Source organism: Mesoplodon mirus, assembly GCF_964341445.2.
Source record: "Mesoplodon mirus genome assembly, chromosome: 16".
NCBI lineage: Eukaryota > Metazoa > Chordata > Mammalia > Artiodactyla > Ziphiidae > Mesoplodon > Mesoplodon mirus.
Genome location: NC_138992.1, coordinates 52,364,812 through 52,385,249, shown reverse-complemented (window position 1 = coordinate 52,385,249; position 20,438 = coordinate 52,364,812). Strand labels below are relative to the sequence as shown.

The following is a 20,438-nucleotide window of genomic DNA, read 5'->3' as shown; positions in this document are numbered from 1 at the left end:
ACAGAAGCTTACCTAACAAATGGGAGAAGATATTTGCAAATGATATGTCCAATAAGGGGTTAATATCCAAAATACATAAAGAACTCATACAACTCAATATCAAAACAGTAACAACAACAGACAATCGATTAAAAATTTGCAGAAGACCTGAATAGGCATTTTTCCAAAGATGTACAGATGACCAACACACACTTGAAAATATGCTCAATATCACTAATCATCAGAGAAATACAAATCAAAACCACAATGAGACATCACTTCACACCTGTCAGAATGGCTATCATCAAAAAGTCAACAAATAACAAGTATTTGCAAGGATGTGGAGAAAATGGAAACTCTTGCACTGTTGGTGGGAATGTAAATTGATATAGCCACTATGGAAAACAATGTGAAATTTCCTCAAAAATTTATAAATGGAACTACCATACAACCCAGCAATTAGACACCTGGGTACTTATCTAAAGAAAATGAAAATGCTAATTCTAAAAGATATATGCACCCCAATGTTCATAGCAGCATTATTTACAGTAACTAAGATATGCAACCAACCTAGGCGTCCATCAACAGATAAGTGGATAAAGAAGATATGGTATATATATATATATATATATATATATATATATATATATATATATATATATACACACAATGAAATACTACTCAACCATGAAAAAGAGTGAAATCTTGCCATTTGCAACAATATGGATGGAACTGGCGGGTACTATGCTTAATGAAATAAGTCAGATAGAAAATGACAAATACTGGATGTTTTCACTTATATGTGGAATCTTAAACCCAAAACAAACAGAAACAGACTCACAGACACAGAAAACAAACTAGTGGTTGACAGGGGTGGGAGGGTATGGTTGAAATAGGTAAAGGGGATTAAGAGGTACAGACTACCTGTTATGAAATAAATAAGTCACAGTGATGTGATGTACTGCATAAGGAATATAGTCCATAATGTTATAGTAAGTTTGTATGGTACATAATATTTAAAAATACTGAACATTATGTTGTACACCTGAAAATAATATAATTATATAAGTCAACTATACTTCAATTAAAAAAAAAGAAACCAATGAGGTAATGCACAAAGAAACCTGGGTAATTTTATTAAATGACCCAACTTCTGAGAAAATGAATGAAGAGAAAACATTTTCCTGAGAAATATAAGATCAGAATATGAAGTTGATTTGCCTTCTGTGATGTATTCAACAATCAAAGGCTGTCCAGGCAGGCATCTCTTATGTTGTCTAAAAGGATAGTTACTTTAGTAAGTTAAGAAAGATAGTGTGGTGGTGTCATGTGGTGGTGTCTTGATCAAAAGGCTTTAACTCTTGTTTTTCTAGATGCTACAAGACCACTAAAATTCTATGTATGTTTTTATTACCACTTTAGTTGTCTTCATTTCTATGACAGGCTACATCATCCATGGTGTTTAAAATTCCATTAGCTTTCTTCCCTATCCATGTCATTTCCCTCTCTGTGTCATTCTGTTGTTCTAGATCCTTTACATAATCTGGGAGTCTATCTCACTTGATTGGCATTTATCTTTGTGCACTGATTTAAGGACAGCATAAAGGTAAGAATTTTGTTGTTGTTTAAAATTGTCTTCCTTGCATCTAGCATAGTGCTAGGAAAGTAAATTTTATATTAAAACAAGAAAAGTTCAGAGTATTGGAGTAGAAACTCACTATAACTTAGATGTTGTGGGGAAAAAAATTAAGCCAGATAAACTTTGTCCTGTTCATGGTTTTTATTTCAGAGGACAAACATGACCCATAGTATATCCAGGCCTACATTAAAAATAGGCTTCAAAGGGGGTTCTATGTGCATGGAGTCTATATTACAATTGTAAAACTACCCTTTGAAATATGTATGCCACCTAAGCTGCCTCAGACATATTTCAAACCCTTCATTCAACATTCCAAAGACATCTAAACAAAACATTAAGAATTGTTACAAGTTGTTTAGAGTATGACCTAAGTAGAAGATGTCTCAGTTATCTATGAAATTTACACATTAATAATAAAGTTTGTAGACCATTTTATTAAATACATTAAAATTTGCATCAGCAAAATATATTAAATATGTTTATAAATCAGATAAAAGGCTAAGCTCTTGAATACTGTTATATGATAAACACGTTATTAATAGGAAATGGAGGGCTTCTTCCAGCGGGGCCAAGGTGCCCCTAGGTAAATTGAAGGACGCCGACTGTGGAGTCTGTGCATTTTGGAAGATTGAAATCATGGCGGGGTGCAGAAAGAGATGCCCAGTTCAAAGTCACTGGTATCAAAAAATATTTCAACTCTTACACTCTTATGGGGAGAATGAATTGTGCAGTGGCCACATAACAGTATTGCTTTGATTATTGGAGGTATTGCTTTGATAGTCTTATACTTTATGTTAAGGTCTAAAAAAACTTCAGCTGTGAAAGCAACATAAACGGATTCTAAGCTGTACCTCATCTGTTAAGTTCCCATGCCTGAAGAAGCTAATATCAACTCATCATGTGATACTCAATTTGTACAATAAATTATGAACCTGGAAAAAAATAGTAAATGGAGCTGAGTAGCTACATATATTAATCACAAATTGCTGAGTACAGGGGCTGAGGCTCACATCTAGACTAATAAGCATCGTCGAAATATTACTTTGATTAGATTGCTAGAGTAGATAATGACAAAATGGATTTCATGATCTCACCGCTGATCAGGGTTTTCATGTTATCCTCACCCCCAATAAATAGTCCCTGTTTGAATGACAAGTTTAAATGAATGTGAGGACCAAAAAAGTATGGTTCCAGAATTCCATTTTAATACTGTCAAATGGCTTAGAGAGATTTATGTAAAGTTGACTTCAAATATCTTATTTTTGGAATGCTATGGACATAATGTAGAGACCAAATATGAACATTTCCACCTTGCATAGTAATTTAGACCAGATTTACCACCCTCTTCATAATTCAATAAAGAGTACAGGGGGATTAAATTAGAAAGCCTGCTATGCTGTTCTTTTTTTTTTCCCCCTAAGGAATGATTTTATTTTTTTTTCTGCTTTATAAAAAATTTAATCAGTTATACATATACAAATGTTCCCATATCCCCTCCCTTTTGCATCTCCCTCCCACCATCCCTATCCCACCCCTCCAGGCAGTCACAAAGCACCGAACTGATCTCCCTGTGCTCTGCGGCTGTTTCCCACTATCTATCTACCTTATGTTTGGTAGTGTATATATGTCCATGCCTCTCTTTTGCTTTGTCACAGCTTACCCTTCCCACTCCCCATATCCTCAAGTCCATTCTCTAGTAGGTCTGCATCTTTATTCCTGTCTTACCCCTATGTTATTCATGACATTTTTTTTCTTAAATTCCACATATATGTGTTAGCATACAGTATTTGTCTTTCTCTTTCTGACTTACTTCACTCTGTATGACAGGCTCTAGGTCCATCCACCTCATTACAAATAGCTCAATTTCATTTCTTTTTATGGCTGAGTAATATTCCATTGTATATATGTGCCACATCATCTTTATCCATTCATCCAATGATGGACACTTAGGTTGTTTCCATCTCCAGGCTTTTCTAAATAGGGCTGCTATGAAAATTTTGGTACATGACGCCTTTGGAATTATGGTTTTCTCAGTATATATGCCCAGTATGGGATAGTTGGGTCATATGGTAGTTCTATTTTTAGATTTTTAAGGAACCTCCATACCGTTCTCCATAGTGGCTGTACCAATTCACATTCCCACCAGCAGTGCAAGAGTGTTCCCTATTCTCCACACCCTCTCCAGCATTTAATGTTTCTAGATTTTTTGATGATGGCCATTCTGAATGGTGTGAGATGATATCTCATTGAAGTTTTGATTTGCATTTCTCTAATGAGTAAAGATGTTGAACAACCTTTCTTGTGTTTGTTGGCAGTCTGTATATCTTCTGTGGAGAAATGTCTATTTAGGTCTTCTGCCCACTTTTGGATTCGGTTGTTTGATTTTTTGCTATTGAGCTGCATGAGCTGCTTATAAATTTTTGAGATTAATCCTTCGTCAGTTGCTTCATTTGCAAATGTTTTCTCCCATTCTAAGTGTTGTCTTTTGGTGTTGTTTATGGTTTCCTTTGCTGTGCAAAAGCTTTTAAGTTTCATAAGGTCCCATGTGTTTATTTTTGTCTTTATTTCCATTTCTCTAGGAGGAGGGTCCAAAAGGATCTTGCTGTGATTTATGTCATAGAGTGTTCTGCCTATGTTTTCCTCTAAGAATTTGATAGTGTCTGGCCTTACATTTAGGTCTTTAATCCATTTTAAGCTTATTTTTGTGTATGGTGTTAGGGAGTGATCTAATCTCATACTTTTACATGTCCCTGTCCAGTTTTCCCAGCACCACTTAGTGAAGCGACTCTCCTTTCTCCACTGTACAGTCCTGCCTCCTTTATCAAAGATAAGGTTACAATATGTGCGTGGGTTTATCTCTGGGCTTTCTATCTTGTTCCATTGATCTATCTTTCTGGTTTTGTGCCAGTACCATACTGTCTTGATTACTGTAGCTTTGTAGTATAGTCTGAAGTCAGGGCGCCTGATTCCTCCAGCTTCATTTTTCGTTCTCAAGATTGCTTTGGCTATTCGGGGTCTTTTGTGTTTCCATACAAATTGTGAAACTTTTTGTTCTAGTTCTGTGAAAAATGCCAGTGGTAGTTTGATAGGGATTGCATCGAATCTGTAGATTACTTTGGGTAGTAGAGACATTTTCACAGTGTTGATTCTTCCAATCCAAGAACATGGTATATCTCTCCATCTATTTGTATCATCTTTAATTTCTTTCATTAGTGTCTTATAATTTTCTGCATACAAGTCTTTTGTCTCCTTAGGAGGATTATTCTTAGATATTAATTCTTTTTGTTGCATTGGTAAATGGGAGTGTTTTCTTGATATCACTTTCAGATTTTTCATCATTAGTATATAGGAATGCCAGAGATTACTGTGCATTAATTTTGTATCCTGCTACTTTACCAAATTCATTGATTAGCTCTAGTAGTTTTCTGGTAGCATCTTTAGGATTCTCTATGTATAGTATCATGTCATCTGCAAACAGTGACAGCTTTACTTCTTCTTTTCCGATTTGGATTCCTTTTATTTCCTTTTCTTCTCTGATTGCTGTGGCTAAAACTTCCAAAACTAGGTTGAATAAGAGTGGTGAGAGTGGGCAGCCTTGTCTTGTTCCTGATCTTAGTGGAAATGGTTTCAGTTTTTCACCATTGAGGACGATGCTGGCTATGGGTTTGTCATACATGGCCTTTATTATGTTGAGGAAATTTCCCTCTATGCCTACTTTCTGCAGGGTTTTTATCATAAATGGGTGTTGAATTTTGTCGAAAGCTTTCTCTGAATCTATTGAGATGATCATATGGTTTTTCTCCTTCAATTTGTTGACATGGTGTATCACGTTGATTGATTTGCGTTTATTGAAGAATCCTTGCATTCCTGGAATAAACCCCACTTGATCATGGTGTATGATCCTTTTAATGTGCTGTTGGATTCTGTTTGCTAGTATTTTGTTGAGGATTTTTGCATCTAGGTTCATCAGTGATATTGGCCTGTAGTTTTCTTTCTTTGTGACATCCTTGTCTGGTTTTGGTATGAAGGTGATGGTGGCCTTGTAGAATGAGTTTGGGAGTGTTCCTCCCTCTGCTATATTTTGGAAGAGTTTGAGAAGGATAGGTGTTAGCTCTTCTCTAAATATTTGATACAATTCGCCTGTGAAGCCATCTGGTCCTGGGCTTTGTTTGTTGGAAGATTTTTTATCAGAGTTTCAATTTCAGTGCTTGTGATTGGTCTGTTCATATTTTCTATTTCTTCCTGATTCAGTCGTGGCAGGTTGTGCATTTCTAAGAATTTGTCCATTTCTTCCACGTTGTCCATTTTATTGGCATAGAGTTGGTTGCAGTAATCTCTCATGATCTTTTGTATTTCTGCAGTGTCAGTTGTTACTTCTCCTTTTTCATTTCTAATTCTATTGATTTGAGTCTTCTTGCTTTTTTTCTTGATGAGTCTGGTTAATGGTTTATCAATTTTGTTTATCTTCTCAAAGAACCTGCTTTTAGTTTTATTGATCTTTGCAATCATTGCCTTCATTTCTTTTTCATTTATTTCTGATCTGATTTTTATGATTTCTTTCCTTCTGCTAACTTTGGGATGTTTTTGTTCTTCTTTCTCTAATTGCTTTAGGTGCAAGGTTAGGTTGTTTATTAGAGATGTTTCCTGTTTCTTAAGGTGGTATTGTATTGCTATAAACTTCCGTCTTAGAACTGCTTTTGCTGCATCCCATGGGTTTTGCGTCATCATGTCTCCATTGTCATTTGTTTCTAGGTATTTTTTAATTTCATCTTTGATTTCTTCAGTGATCACTTCGTTATTAAGTAGTATATTGTTTAGCCTCCATGTGTTTGTATTTTTTACAGATCTTTTCCTGTAATTGATGTCTAGTCTCATAGCATTGTGGTCGGAAAAGATACTTGATACAATTTCAATTTTCTTAAATTTACCAAGGCTTGATTTGTGACCCAAGATATGATCTATCCTGGAGAATGTTCCATGAGCACTTGAGAAAAATGTGTATTCTGTTGTTTTTGGATGGAATGTCCTATAAATAACAATTAAGTCCATCTTGTTTAATGTATCATTTAAAGCTTGTGTTTCCTTATTTATTTTCATTTTGGATGATCTGTCCATTGGTGAAAGTGGGGTGTTAAAGTCCCCTACTATGATTGTGTTACTGTTGATTTCTCCTTTTATGGCTGTTAGTATTTGCCTTATGTATTGAGGTGCTCCTATGTTGGGTGCATAAATATTTACAATTGTTATATCTTCTTCTTGGATCGATCCCTTGATCATTATGTAGTGTCCTTCTTTGCCTCTTCTAGTAGTCTTTATTTTTTTTTATTTTCTTTTTTAGTTTCTGCTTTATAACAAAGTGAATCAGTCATACATATACATGTGTTCCCATATCCCTTCACTCATGCATCTCCCTCCCTCCCACCCTTCCCATCCCACCCCTCCAGGCGGTCACAAAGCACCGAGCTGATCTCCCTGTGCTCTGTGGCTGCTTCCCACTATCTATCTACCTTACGTTTGGTAGTGTATATATGTCCATGCCTCTCTTTCACTTTGTCACAGCTTACCCTTCCCACTCCCCATATCCTCAAGTCCATTCTCAAGTAGGTCTGTGTCTTTATTCCCGTTTTACCACTAGGTTTTTCATGACATTTTTTTTTTAATTCCATATATATGTGTTAGCATACGGTATTTGTCTATCTCTTTCTCACTTAATTCACTCTGTATGACAGACTCTTGGTCTATCCACCTCATCACAAATAGCTCAATTTCGTTTCTTTTTATGGCTGAGTAATATTCCATTGTATATATGTGCCACATCTTCTTTATCCATTCATCCGATGATGGACACTTAGGTTGTTTCCATCTCCAGGCTATTGTGAATGGAGCTGCAATGAACATTTTGGTACATATCTCTTTTTGAATTATGGTTTTCTTAGGGTATATGCCTTGTAGTGGTATTTCTGGATCATATGGCTTTTCTGTTTGTAGTTTTTTAAGGAACCTCCATACTGTTCTCCTTAGTGGCTGTACCAATTCACATTCCCACCAGCAGTGCAAGAGTGTTCCCTTTTCTCCACACCCTCTCCATCATTTATTGTTTCTAGATTTCTTGATGATGGCCATTCTGACTGGTGTGAGATGATATCTCATTGTAGTTTTGATTTGCATTTCTCTAAGTAGTCTTTATTTTAAAGTCTATTTTGTCTGATATGAGAATTATTACTCCAGCTTTCTTTTGGTTTCCATTTGCATGGAATATCTTTTTCCATCCCCTTACTTTCAGTCTGTATGTGTCTGTAGGTCTTAAGTGGGTCTCTTGTAGACAGCATATATTTGGGTCTTGTTTTTGTATCCATTCAGCCCATCTGTGTCTTTTGGTAGGAGCATTTAGTCCATTTACATTTAAGGTAATTTTCGATATGTATGTTCCTATTCCCATTTTCTTAATTGTTTTGGGTTCGTTATTGTAGGTATTTTCCTTCTGTTGTGTTTCTTGCCTAGAGTAGCTCCTTTAGCATTTGTTGTAAAGCTGGTTTGGTGGTGCTGAACTCTCTCAGCTTTTGCTTGTCTCTCTCCATTTTAATTTCTCCATCAAATCTGAATGAGATCCTTGCTGGGTAGAGTAATCTTGGTTGCAGGTTTTTCTCCTTCATCACTTTAAATATGTCCTGCCAGTCCCTTCTGGCTTGCAGAGTTTCTGCTGAAAGCTTAGCTGTTAACCTTATGGGGATTCCCTTGTCTGTTTTTTGTTGTTTTTCCCTTGCTACTTTTAATATGTTTTCTTTGTATTTAATTTTAGACAGTTTCATTAATATGTGTCTTGGCATATTTCTCCTTGGATTTATCCTGTATGGGACTCTCTGTGCCTCCTGGACTTGACTGACTCTTTCCTTTCCCATATTAAGGAAGTTTTCAACTATTATCTCTTCAAATATTTTCTCAGTCCCTTTCTTTTTCTCTTCTTCTTCTGGAACCCCTATAATTCGAATGTTGGTGCATTTAATGTTGTCCCAGAGGTCTCTGAGACTGTCCTCATTTCTTTTCATTCTTTTTTTCTTTCTTCTCCTCTGTAGTAGTTATTTCCACTATTTTATCTTTCACGTCACTTATCCGTTCTTCTGCCTCAGTTATTCTGCTATTGATCGCATCTAGAGTATTTTTCATTTCACTTATTGTGTTTTTAATCATTGCTTGATTCATCTTTATTTCTTCTAGTCCTTGTTAACTACTTCTTGCATTTTGTCTATTCTATTTCCAAGATATTGGATCATCTTTACTATCATTATTCTGAATTCTTTTTCAGGTAGACTGCCTATTACCTCTTCATTTGTTAGGTCTGGTGGGTTTTTATCTTGTTCCTTCTGCTGCTGTGTGTTTTTCAGTCTTCTCATTTTGCTTATCTTACTGTGTTTGGGGTCTCCTTTCTGCAGGCTGCAGGTTCGTCGTTCCTGTTGTTTTTGGTGTCTGTCCCCAGTGGCTAAGGTTGGTTCAGTGGGTTGTGTAGGCTTCCTTGTGGAGGGGACTAGTGCCTGTGTTCTGGTGAATGAGGCTGGATCTTGTCTTTCTGGTGGGCAGGTCCACGTCTGGTGGTGTGTTTTGGGGTGTCTGTGGACTTTTTATGATTTTAGGCAGCCTCTCTGCTAATGGGTGGCGTTGTGTTCCTGTCTTGCTAGTTGTTTGGCATAGGGTGTCCAGCACTGTAGCTTGCTGGTCGTTGAGTGAAGCTGGGTGCTGGTGCTGAGATGGAGATCTCTGGAAGATTTTCGCCATTTGATATTATGTGGAGCTGGGAGGTCTCTTGTGGACCAGTGTCCTGAAGTTGGCTCTCCCACCTCAGAGGCTCAGCACTGACTCCTGGCTCCTCAATTTGGGATGATTTGTTGTCTATTCATGTATTCCACAGATGCAGGGTACATCTAGTTGATTGTGGAGCTTTAATCCGCTGCTTCTGAGGCTGCTGGAAGAGATTTCCCTTTCTCTTCTTTGTTCTCACAGCTCCCTGGTCTTAGTATTGGATTTGGCCCTGCCCCTCCATGTAGGTCGCCGGAGGGCATCTGTTCTTCACTCAGATAGGACAGGGTTAAATGAACAGCTGCTTCAGGGACTCTGGCTCATTCAGACCGTGGGGGAGGGAGGGACACAGAGTGCGATGTTAGTCTGCAGCAACAGAGACTGGCGTGACATTGCACCAGCCTGAGGCGCGCTGTGCGTTCTCCCAGGGAAGCCGTCCCTGGATCCCGGGACCCCGGCAGTGACGGGCTGCACAGGTTCCCCAGAAGGGGGGGTGGACAGTGACCTGCGCTCACACACAGGCCTCTTGGTTGTGGCAGCAGCAGCCCCGGTGTCCCATGCCCGTCTCTGGGCTCCATGCTTTCAGCCATGGCTCGTGCCCATCTGTGGAGCTCCTTTAAGCAGAGCTCTTAATCCCCTCTCCTCGTGCACCAGGAAACACAGAGGGAAGAAAAAGTCTCTTGCCTCTTCGGCAGCTCCAGAGTTTTTCCAGACTCCCTCCTGGCTAGCTGTGGCGCATTAGCCCCCTTCAGGTTGAGTTCTCGCCACCAGCCCCAGTCCTCTCCCTGTGCTCTGACCAAAGCCAGAGCCTCAGCTCCCAGCCCTGCTCACCCCGGCGTGTGAGCAGACAAGCCTCTCGGTCTGGTGAGTGCTGGTTGGCATCGATCCTCTGTGCTGGAATCTCTCTGCTTTGCCCTACCCAGGTATGTGGTGAGTTTCTTGCCTTTTGGGAGGTCTAAGGTCTTCTGCCAGCATTCAGTAGGTGTTCTGTAGGAGTTGTTCCATGTGTAGCTGTATTTCTGGTGTATCTGTGGGGAGGAAGGTGATCTCCGCATCTTACTCTTCCGCCATCTTCCCCGCAAGTCTATGCTGCTCTTGAATGTTTAATTTTGGCTATTTCTATTGTAAACATGTCTACATAGGCCAACAGAAGGTAATATTGGATAAAATATTTTCTGTTAAAACAATGAAAAACAAACAAATATCCTAAGTAGTTCTAGACATGGGCACTATCCATAAATTTTTAAATATAGCTTAATTTGAGAAAAGGACCCTCGAAAATTCTGAATATAGAATTTGTTTGCTCAACTATGAGACAGGTTCCCTTATATTTAGAATAACATTTGCATTCCCTTTGCTACACAGGGAGTTATCTCTAGCAATTAACCAGTCATTAAAGCACTCAGAGCATTTATCTATTAATCAGCAGTACTGCAACTTTCTAATCTCACAGCCCCCTCCTTGTACAAGTCTGGGTAATGAGTAACTGCCATAATCCTGTGTCCCTTTTTATAAACTGCAGATAGCCCAACCATTTTCCTATTGCTTCATCAAAAGCATATTTGTGTAAAAAATCTCATAGTACCTTGTATTCACACAGCTACTGAGTTTTTCAACCCTCTGTTACACGTTATTATATTTGCTTGTTAGGAGGGGTAACCATCCATCTTAGTTTGTCCAGAACAGACTTAATTATACCTACTAACTTGTTATAATTATTAACAGTGTTCCATTTCATTTTTTAAAGTATCTTGATTTGGAAGATAAACTGTATAGTCACCCTGCTGTAAAATGGAAAATATAGAGATTATCCTCTCATTTTACAGTGATGAAATATAAGACTCATAATTGTTAATTATCTTTAGCAATACTTTGACCTAGTTAATGTTCTTTCTGCCATAACTTTCTGTACATGGTTGTATAAATCTTTTATTTGGGGATATTAGGATACAATAATATATCCAGTATTGAGTGTAAAGAAATAAAAAGCTCTCTAGCTCCATTCCATATTCAGTCATGTGAATATGGACAATTAAAGACTCTGTATGACATTCTTGACAGTAGCATAGGCTTAATCAACATCCAGTGTTAGGGAGCAGAATCTTGGTGAAAGGTACAGTTTGGCAGAAAGGAAGGTTGTGCTTGTCTCTCAGGATAGTCAAACTTTTATGTTTTACTTGAATTAAAAATTGTAACCTACATAATTTTTCTTGTAAAATGGAGTTTACCAATGAAAAATCAACTACTCATCCTTAACATTGAAGTATAAATTTATCATGATGATTGTAATATAAAATTGTATAATAAAAAAATCTGTGACACAAAGGGCATAGAAGTCTTAGCATTCATCTCCTCAAGCCCCTAATTTTATAAATGAGGATATTATGTCACAAAACTCATATTAATATCTATGAGCAGAGCAGTGCTATGACACTGCATACTTTAAAATATATCAACAAGAAATGTTTCCACATTTGACAACCATTTTCTTCCACAACCTCTCCTATGAAAGGCTTTTTGTGGAAAGATCCTTTGACCAAAGGATACAGGTTTGTAGGATATTTCATTCACATAGCACATAACTAGACCAAGAGCTCAGTAAAGTTTTGCATTTAAGAATCCATTTTTTCTTCATGTCACTGAGCATTTCCAGGAATTTTTTGTCTATGTATTCTTATTTTGTTCTATACATTTATTAATATCTATTAGGAAATGCTGACCTACAGAAATAGTTATCAATCTTTCAAGTATAAAGACATTCCCTCTACTCAGTAATCTCATAATTTTAGTGTATGTTGATCAAGAAATAGAGGATGACTAAAAGTTATTAAGAATTTGGTAATAGTAGTATTTTGTTTATATTAAAAGAGTTATTAATATTTACATAAAGTTTTATTTAAATTACAAACATTACTTGAGATGATAGATGTGATGGATGGATGGATGGATGGATAGATACACAGATAGGTAGACAGACATTCTCATTCCCTTAGCTGACTTGTACAAGAGAATAAATACAGAACAATTATCAAACTAAACATACACATACAAGGCACTAGATGAAATAGAATACATGAATGGCGAATGGAAAATCTAACCCTAAAGAGAGAAGGACAATCAAATATGAACTATGCTTCTTATTTAATTTAGCTTGGCTCACAGGGGTATTGAAGGAAAAATGAAGATTAAATATTCTTTATGAGTCTTCCTGAATACTTTTACAGAAAAAAATCCAAATTCTGGGGCTTCCCTGGTGGCACAGTGGTTGGGAGTCCGCCTGCCAATGCAGGGGACGCAGATTCATGCCTTGGTCTGGGAGGATCCTGCGTGCCACAGAGCAGGTGGGCCCGTGAGCCATGGGCGCTGAGCCTGCGTGTCTGGAGCCTGTGCTCCACAACGGGAGAGGCCACAACAGTGAGGTCCGCATATCGCAAAGAAAAAAGAAAAAGAAAAAATAATCCAAAATTCTGCATGCCTCACTTGTACAATTTTGTTTTCCAATGCTGATTCACTCCAAAGCTGATTCTAGAAAAACCCAGAATTGCTTTAGTGCATGTTGCCCAGCTCTATTTCTTCCAAATGCTTCTGTACATTAAAGGTTTGTGCTTTCTTGCTTTTGCATTGAAAGAAGGGTACATTTCATTTGGAGGCATTTTCTTTTGTGGAAAATTCAAGAAATAGCTTCTTCAAATTTTCAGAAAATAAAAATGCTAGTGCTTTGTTTATCAATAATTTAAGTGAAGGTAGAGTTCATTATCTTCTTCTCCAAAGATCAAACATTAATTCTTGTCAAGAAATCACACCTTATTTCAAAATGTATTTCCCTTTTTTCTAAATGACATCTTTTTTTTTCCTACAGTTCCTCTCAAGGACTGTGTACAAGCACTGCTTTTTCTTTTTCTTTTCTTTTATTTTATTTTATTTTTTTATTTTTTGCTTTATAACAAATTAAATCAGTTATACATATACATATATTCCCATATCCCCTCCCTTTTGCGTCTCCCTCCCACCCTCCCTATCCCACCCCTCCAGGCGGTCACAAAGCACCGAGCTGATCTCCCTAGCACTGCTTTTTCTTCCAAATAAACATGCACTTGCTAAATGTCACAGCATTTATAAGCCTTCTTAAAACAAATCCAATAACCAAGCATGACTTTTATTTTTAAGAGTTCCCAAACATGCTTAAAAATATTTATCTTCATCACAAGGTACTATGAATAACCAAGTTTTTTCCAAGATAAAGGGAAATGGTATTAAATTATTCAAGGCCTTCTTATAAAATGTAAATAATAAAAAGAATAAGGCATTTAAAAAACTAAATTGTCTTTTTCTTTTTGATATTCTTTCTTTTTTGTGTGTGGTCATTCATCAGCAAAGGAGAAAGGAGTCTTCACTCCACTTTCATCCCAGTTTAAAGGATTTTCAAGTTTACCCCTTGAGCTATAGGCTCCTTAATCTGGTATAGCAGTTTGGACTGGAGATATTAACAACATGCTGTGTTTCTACACTGAAACCTTTGCTTGAACAGCTTAGTTTCAGTAAAAGTGAACTGAAATTTTTAAAGGAAAAAGGATAAGAAGTAATGCCATTAGGAAATAGTCAAGACTTCAGAATACCAAAGAAATGACTAGTTAATATTTAATGAGCACTTAGGTGTGCAGAGGCTACTCTATAGGATTTCAACATACTGATATTATCTCATTTAAACATCAAAGTAATCTTGTGCTATTATATTCAGCCTACCAATGGGGAAACTGAAATGTGAATAGATAGCTTAGGGCACAAGCCCAAGCGCACATAGTTAGTACCTGTTGAAGCTGCAATCTGATGCAGGCAGTCTCATTCTAAAACCCAACTAAATTACTGTAATTAGGGTAAGAATTATTCAAGTGTAGTGAGTTTTATGAATGACAGATGCTATATAATATGTGTGGCTGCTTGAGTTCTGAACCCTAAATATGATGGTCTTGGAAGCCAGAGCAAAGGGCCTGCTGGGTGAGCTCTGTATTGAGAGAACACTTACATTGAGAAACAGAGCTAAATACATCACTTTTCAATGGATCTATCATTGCTTGCTTGGTCATTCATTGTCAGAGATAGGGATTCACAGAACTGGTCATCTTATAGACCCCTGGTTACCAGAATAAGTACCTAAGATAATTGTTGCCAAAACTATAGCTCTTTCTTTGGCAAAACGAGAAAGAAATCTGGTTCAAAAAAATAGAGAAAATTCCTGGGCTATAGGAAAATTCTGTGATTGGCCTACTTTTTGCATGACTGCATTAACATTGTCTAAAAAGTGGCCCAGACCCATCCCAAAACATCCACATACTCTGCTGCTGATGTGGACACAAGTCTGTTAGTACCAGGCCAACTGCCCTTATGACTTGACCCCTTTTTCATCTCTGGCTTGCAACAGACAAGAGCCACAAGAACTGGCTGTGTCAAAGTGACTTAAAATATCACTGTAGCACTCAAACTCTTGCTTCTCAAAATCTGAGGCTAAATCTTTCCTGGATGTCCTAGGTCTTTTTACTTGATGAAGTCAATCCCTGTGCTGGACCAAAGAGGCAGATAGAGTTAGCTCACAGAAGCTTCTCAGCCTCATTGAACTGCATGGGTTTTTCATTCACCAGGTCAAACACTTCTCTTGACAAGTTAAAACACTTGGCAAGGCACAGTTTGCTAATGCTTTGCTGCATCCTCTTTTTATCTCTCTTCCCCATCAATCTCCAAAATGACTGGTTCTTACTGGGAAGTCTTCCAGTCTTCACAGAATCCATCTTTTACACACTTTACCAAAGTTCTAAAAGCCAATTTGAAAATGTACTAAATTTTCTGTGGCAGATTTTGCTATATAAAAATAAGAATACATTATTTTTATTAATGATATAATTAAATCTGAGGATGTAATTTCCCTACTTTGTCAACAAATCTTTTCCTGTTCCCTTTCCCATAAAAGTAAATTCCAAACTTGTGGATGTGACATCTAAAAACTTTCTAAATCTGATCTCAGACAAGTTGAAGACATGAAATTTTCACATGGTGAAGTGGCATGAGGGTTATTTGATGATTTAAAGGTTTAAAAAGAGGAGGGTTGAAAGGAGATATTGTCATTAGAAGGGTGGACTAACAGAAGCAACGTCTAGCGAAAGCAGATTATGGTAAAGTGAAGATTCTTATAAATGAGGTGGAGTAAGACTTATCCCAATGTTCCCAAAGAATTAGGTCTTGCCTCCTTAGATGACAAATGTTTTCCTCTTTGCAGATAAAAGCATTGCAATTTATCAACTCTTTTATCATGATTTATATTGTGTTTTAATTGTTAAATAGTATACTAATATTAAGAAAAGTTGCTCTCTACCCCAACAGAAACCCAGCGTAAGTAAACTTGAGTTCTCTTATATAACATGTGAGAAATGTGTGAGTATTAGGCAGTGCTGCAGTGCAGCTAAGTTTTCCAGAGAAGCTGACCTAATGCCCAAGAGAAGCAAACCTGTACTCCTGGGATGTCTTAGAGACATAGTCCCAGAAGTGTAAAATGTATTACCTTTGGCTTAAAAAGCAAGGCATTTAACTCCATGATGCATCCATGTAAACATTTGTAAATGGTTATTTCTGCAAAATCATTGACACTCAAGTCATTTTACCCTGTAGCTTCTTTCCCCCCTAGCACAATGTAAAAGCATTTATTAAAAAAGGATGTTTTTTTCCTTCTCCTTAATGGAATCTTGTTTATATCACAATTTTAAAAGTTTAACATCGTATTCAGCTTTCTTTTCTCTTGATGGGCAGGTCATTTCAGGGGTTTGTGATTGCCTGAGGCAAACGGACAGGAAATACAATTCACTGCTTTCTTCTAATTAAAGATATATTTGTGAGACAAAGTACAAAAGAAATAATTTTATGTTTCTGAGCTCATTCTTTTGCTGAATAATTGGAAGCAATTCTCAATGATATTTGAACATCTATTTAATCTTTACAAATAAATCAAACTACTGTCATATCTCAAATCTTTTCTTCTGTTTATAGAAAATGAAGAGCTTAACAATCATCCAGAGAAAAGAAAACGTAGACAGCTAACGTAGATAATGTGGGTGTTTCTGTACTCTGCCAAAATTAACTGAGTTTCATGCTCAACCTGCATTTCATTTTGACTGTGTAGGCCAGACTCTTGGCTCAATTACCTGAGCCCAGTATATAACAGGTACTTCGTTCTGGTTAAATGACTACACTTATAGCAGGCCCCGGTGCAGAGTTCACATTCACCTTCACTAAAGCAAAATATTTCACCATCACTGTTAACAGTGCCATTCAGTATATCTTATCTATCAAGTACACTCCAATATGTCCTGGCAGCAATTCATACCATTTGATTTACAAGGATATGATGGACCACTTGAGGCTCACCAAATCACTCTTTACCATAATAATCACATCTAGCTTTGGCACTCAGTCCCTGATTATTCTCCCCAAATGAACAAATAAAACGATTGGGGGTAAGATGTTTCTTGGAAACAGCTTGAACTTGAATGGTGACAACAGCTGGCTCAGCAGATGTTCTTCATATGATATAATACCAGAGTTCTTTAAGATAGGATTTTTGCTAAATTCATACCTCTAGATGTCCTAAAAACTACGTTAATAAAATTTTGCAAGCAAAATAGGTAATATTGAGTTAAACTAAGAGCATTGATGGCATTAAAAAGATAATATTCACTTCTACACTTTTAGTAGCCATATATTTCCAAATTTTACCACCTTTTTGTATAATAACCTAGCAATCACATCCAGAAGGACAATATGTTCTATCCTACAGTCTTGCTAATACAGAAATGGTTTATATAAAATGAGTCATATGCAAATAAATGAACACATAATTTTAAAACATGATAATTTTAATATTTGCATCTTCTTCAAGTAAGTTTTTAAATTGAAATACCTTTCTCTTCTGAAAGTAATTTTTACCCTAGAAGATCAAATTACTCATCAAGTACCGACTAAGCCTCACAGTTGTTTATATAAATGTGTAAACGTATTGGTAATATGTATGATGTTAATATAGAAATTGATAAGTTGTATTCAGAGAAATTTAAATTCTGGATTAAAGTGTTTGAAAAATTCTGGGACCAATGATTGTGATAACTTTGACAATCTTGGCTGATTGCAAAATCGGCTATATCTCTGAATCCAGTTATTGTTTTAATGTCTCATCATAGTAAACATATGTAAGAAAGGCATGGAGATCGTACGTGAACTTTCTACTATATATATATATATATATATATATATATTGGTCTAAACCTGGTAGCGTATAAATATTTAGCAGTGCAATCCGTCTAAGGAAGAGAATGTTTGTATGAATCTAGTTACCCACATTTAAAAAAAAATTGGGGGGACATCTAGGTCTCTTAATATGTTTCATTTTAGACCATATGATCAGAATATGGTAACAAACACACACACAAAAAAACACACATTTACTGTATTTTCTATAATAAAACTTCATTAATTTTTTCTATAATTTCTTAATAGTGTCAAATTTGAAAGTAACAATTCTTAGATGATAGAATGCTTATTTTTTAATCAAAATTGATGCATAAGTAACAATCCTCAACCAAGAAATTCTAAGCTAAAAGGTTTTCAGTGAACCTCAACAACTACCACAAAATAGTTTGAAATGTAACCATGGGAATTGGGAAGCCTCTGTCTAGGAGTAATTTAAAGCTGTATATGTCAGGCTCAATATTCAAATAGACAAATTAATGTGCTTAATTTATCTATAGCACAAAGAAAGTGGAAATAGCTACTATTAGTGATATATTCTTTTTTCCAAAAACTTGAATTGTCATACATATGGGATTAATCTCAATCTCCAAAAAACCTAAAATAATCAACACTGATTATTTTAGTTACTGAACTCCTTCTATGTGCCTGAAGTGGTAGTATGCATTTAACATTCATTATCTCATTTAATTTTCATCCTCCTATAAGGCAGGGTTTATTATTATTCTACATTAGTTAGGATATTTCAAGTTATACAACTCAACTCCAACTGGATTAACTGACTTTTAAAAATAGTAAATCACATTTGAAGAGTGCAGAAAAAGGACAGGCTTCAAAGCTGTTTGATTCAATACTTCATCAGTATTATCAATGAACCATGTTTTTCTACTTTTATTCATAGTATAGATTTTATCTTAAGTCTGGTTCCCCTGGTACTTGAAGAATGGTTGAAAAAGGGAGCAGCTGGGTTCACAAGTTCCTTGACCTCATCCTGCCAGAAAAAGACTGGCTTTCTTTCTCAGAAGCCTTGAACAAAAGATTTGAGGAGAGCCTAATGCTTTATTGGACTAAATTAGATTAAACCTTCTCTAAAGCAAGGGGCATGTAACTATTCTGACTGGCTGAAAAATAGCATGAGATGAAAAAAATGTTGAGGAATACAAAATAATATCATATCTATTTTCTTTTTGGAAATAAAGAAATTAGGAATGAGAAGCCAAATAATTTTCCTAAAGTCCTACAGTAGCTGAATGATGGCTTCTGAACTGGAAACCTTATCTATGCTACAGTATTTATTTTACTTAATTCTGTATTATTCTTGAATAACTTATACCAGCGGAAAAAAGTGGGGAAAAACAGACATAAGAACAGAGAAAGAAAAATACTAACAATTTATCTTGTTCCTACATAAATAATTATTATTTCACAAAATGACTTCCACAGGTAGGCAATTCCATAGCATATTAGTAAGTATACTCGAGTTTTAAAAAGATTTATTTTAGTGATAGGATAGTATAAACTTCTTTCTCCCTGATCGTCCTCACTAAGTGAGGTCCTACTACAACAGATAATAGTGAGATGATATGAAATGTGAGGAGAGAAAGTTGGACTGACTAGGAGCTTCAGGACTTCAGGACAAAATCCCAGGGTTTTTGTGTTTTTGTTTTTTAACCTCCCATATCTAATGGGTTGGCTGGTAGAGAAGCCTGCAACTCTGAACCATCAAGAGGCACAAACAGAAAAAGTTCCAAGGAAAACCCACTCTCTCTAGACAAAGGACTGGGAAAGGGTCGTCCTAGCAGGACCAAAAGCTTTTTGATGATACTTGTCCTTCCCAGCCAAATACCATACATAAACATCCTCCCACCCCGACACAGTGACAACAAAGAGAAGTGGTATCTAGTGGCCCAGCCATCATTCTTCTTCCCCTGTGGTGTGGTATCAGCTGAGGGAGTGTATGGTATAGGGAGCTGAAATTTTCAATTACAGCCCATCGATGGCAAGTTACAACCACCCTCACCCCAATGAGGCATTGGGCGTAGGATATCAGAAAGGAGGAAATTAAAGAAAGTGATGTTAGAACTACCACATGACCCAGTTAGTCCACTTCTGAGTATTTATCTGAAGAACACAAAACACTAATTTAAAAAGATATATGCACTCTTGTGTTCATTGAATTGTACAATATCCAAGATATGGAAACAAACTAAGTGTCCATGGATAAATGAATGCATAAAGAAGATTACTACTTTACTAGTACTCAACCATACAAAAGAATGAAATCCTGTCATCTGTGACAACATGGATGGACCTTGAGGGTATTATGCTAAGTGAAATAAGAAAAACACATGTCATATGATTTCATTCATATGAGGAATATTTTTTAAAAAGGACAAAAAAATGAACAAAAAATAAATAAAACAAAAACAAACTCATTAGACACCAGATTAGTGGTTACCAGAAGAGAAGGGGAGGTTAAGGGGTGGGCAAAATGTTTAAAGTGGGTCAACTATATAGTGATCTATGTTTATCAGACTTATGGTGGTGATCACACTGTAGTGTATACAGATGTTGAACTACAATGCTGTACACCTGAAACTTACATAACTTTAAAAAAGAAAGTGATTCTTTATCTTTTGATTGGGTTGTTTGTTTTTTTGATATTGAGCTCCATGTGCTGTTTTTATATTTTTGAGATTAATCCATTGTCTGTTGCTTCATTTGCAAATATTTTCTCCCATTT

At 36.4% G+C, this 20,438-nt stretch overlaps 1 pseudogene across 1 annotated transcript; it reads left to right on the top strand.

The window, feature by feature from the left end:
- Positions 1-701: 701 nt before the first annotated feature.
- Positions 702-2,451, top strand: LOC309791808 (ATP synthase membrane subunit K, mitochondrial-like; annotated as a pseudogene). The gene is made up of 2 exons: positions 702-718; positions 2,246-2,451. The product of its transcript is annotated as an ATP synthase membrane subunit K, mitochondrial-like (transcript).
- Positions 2,452-20,438: the final 17,987 nt, after the last annotated feature.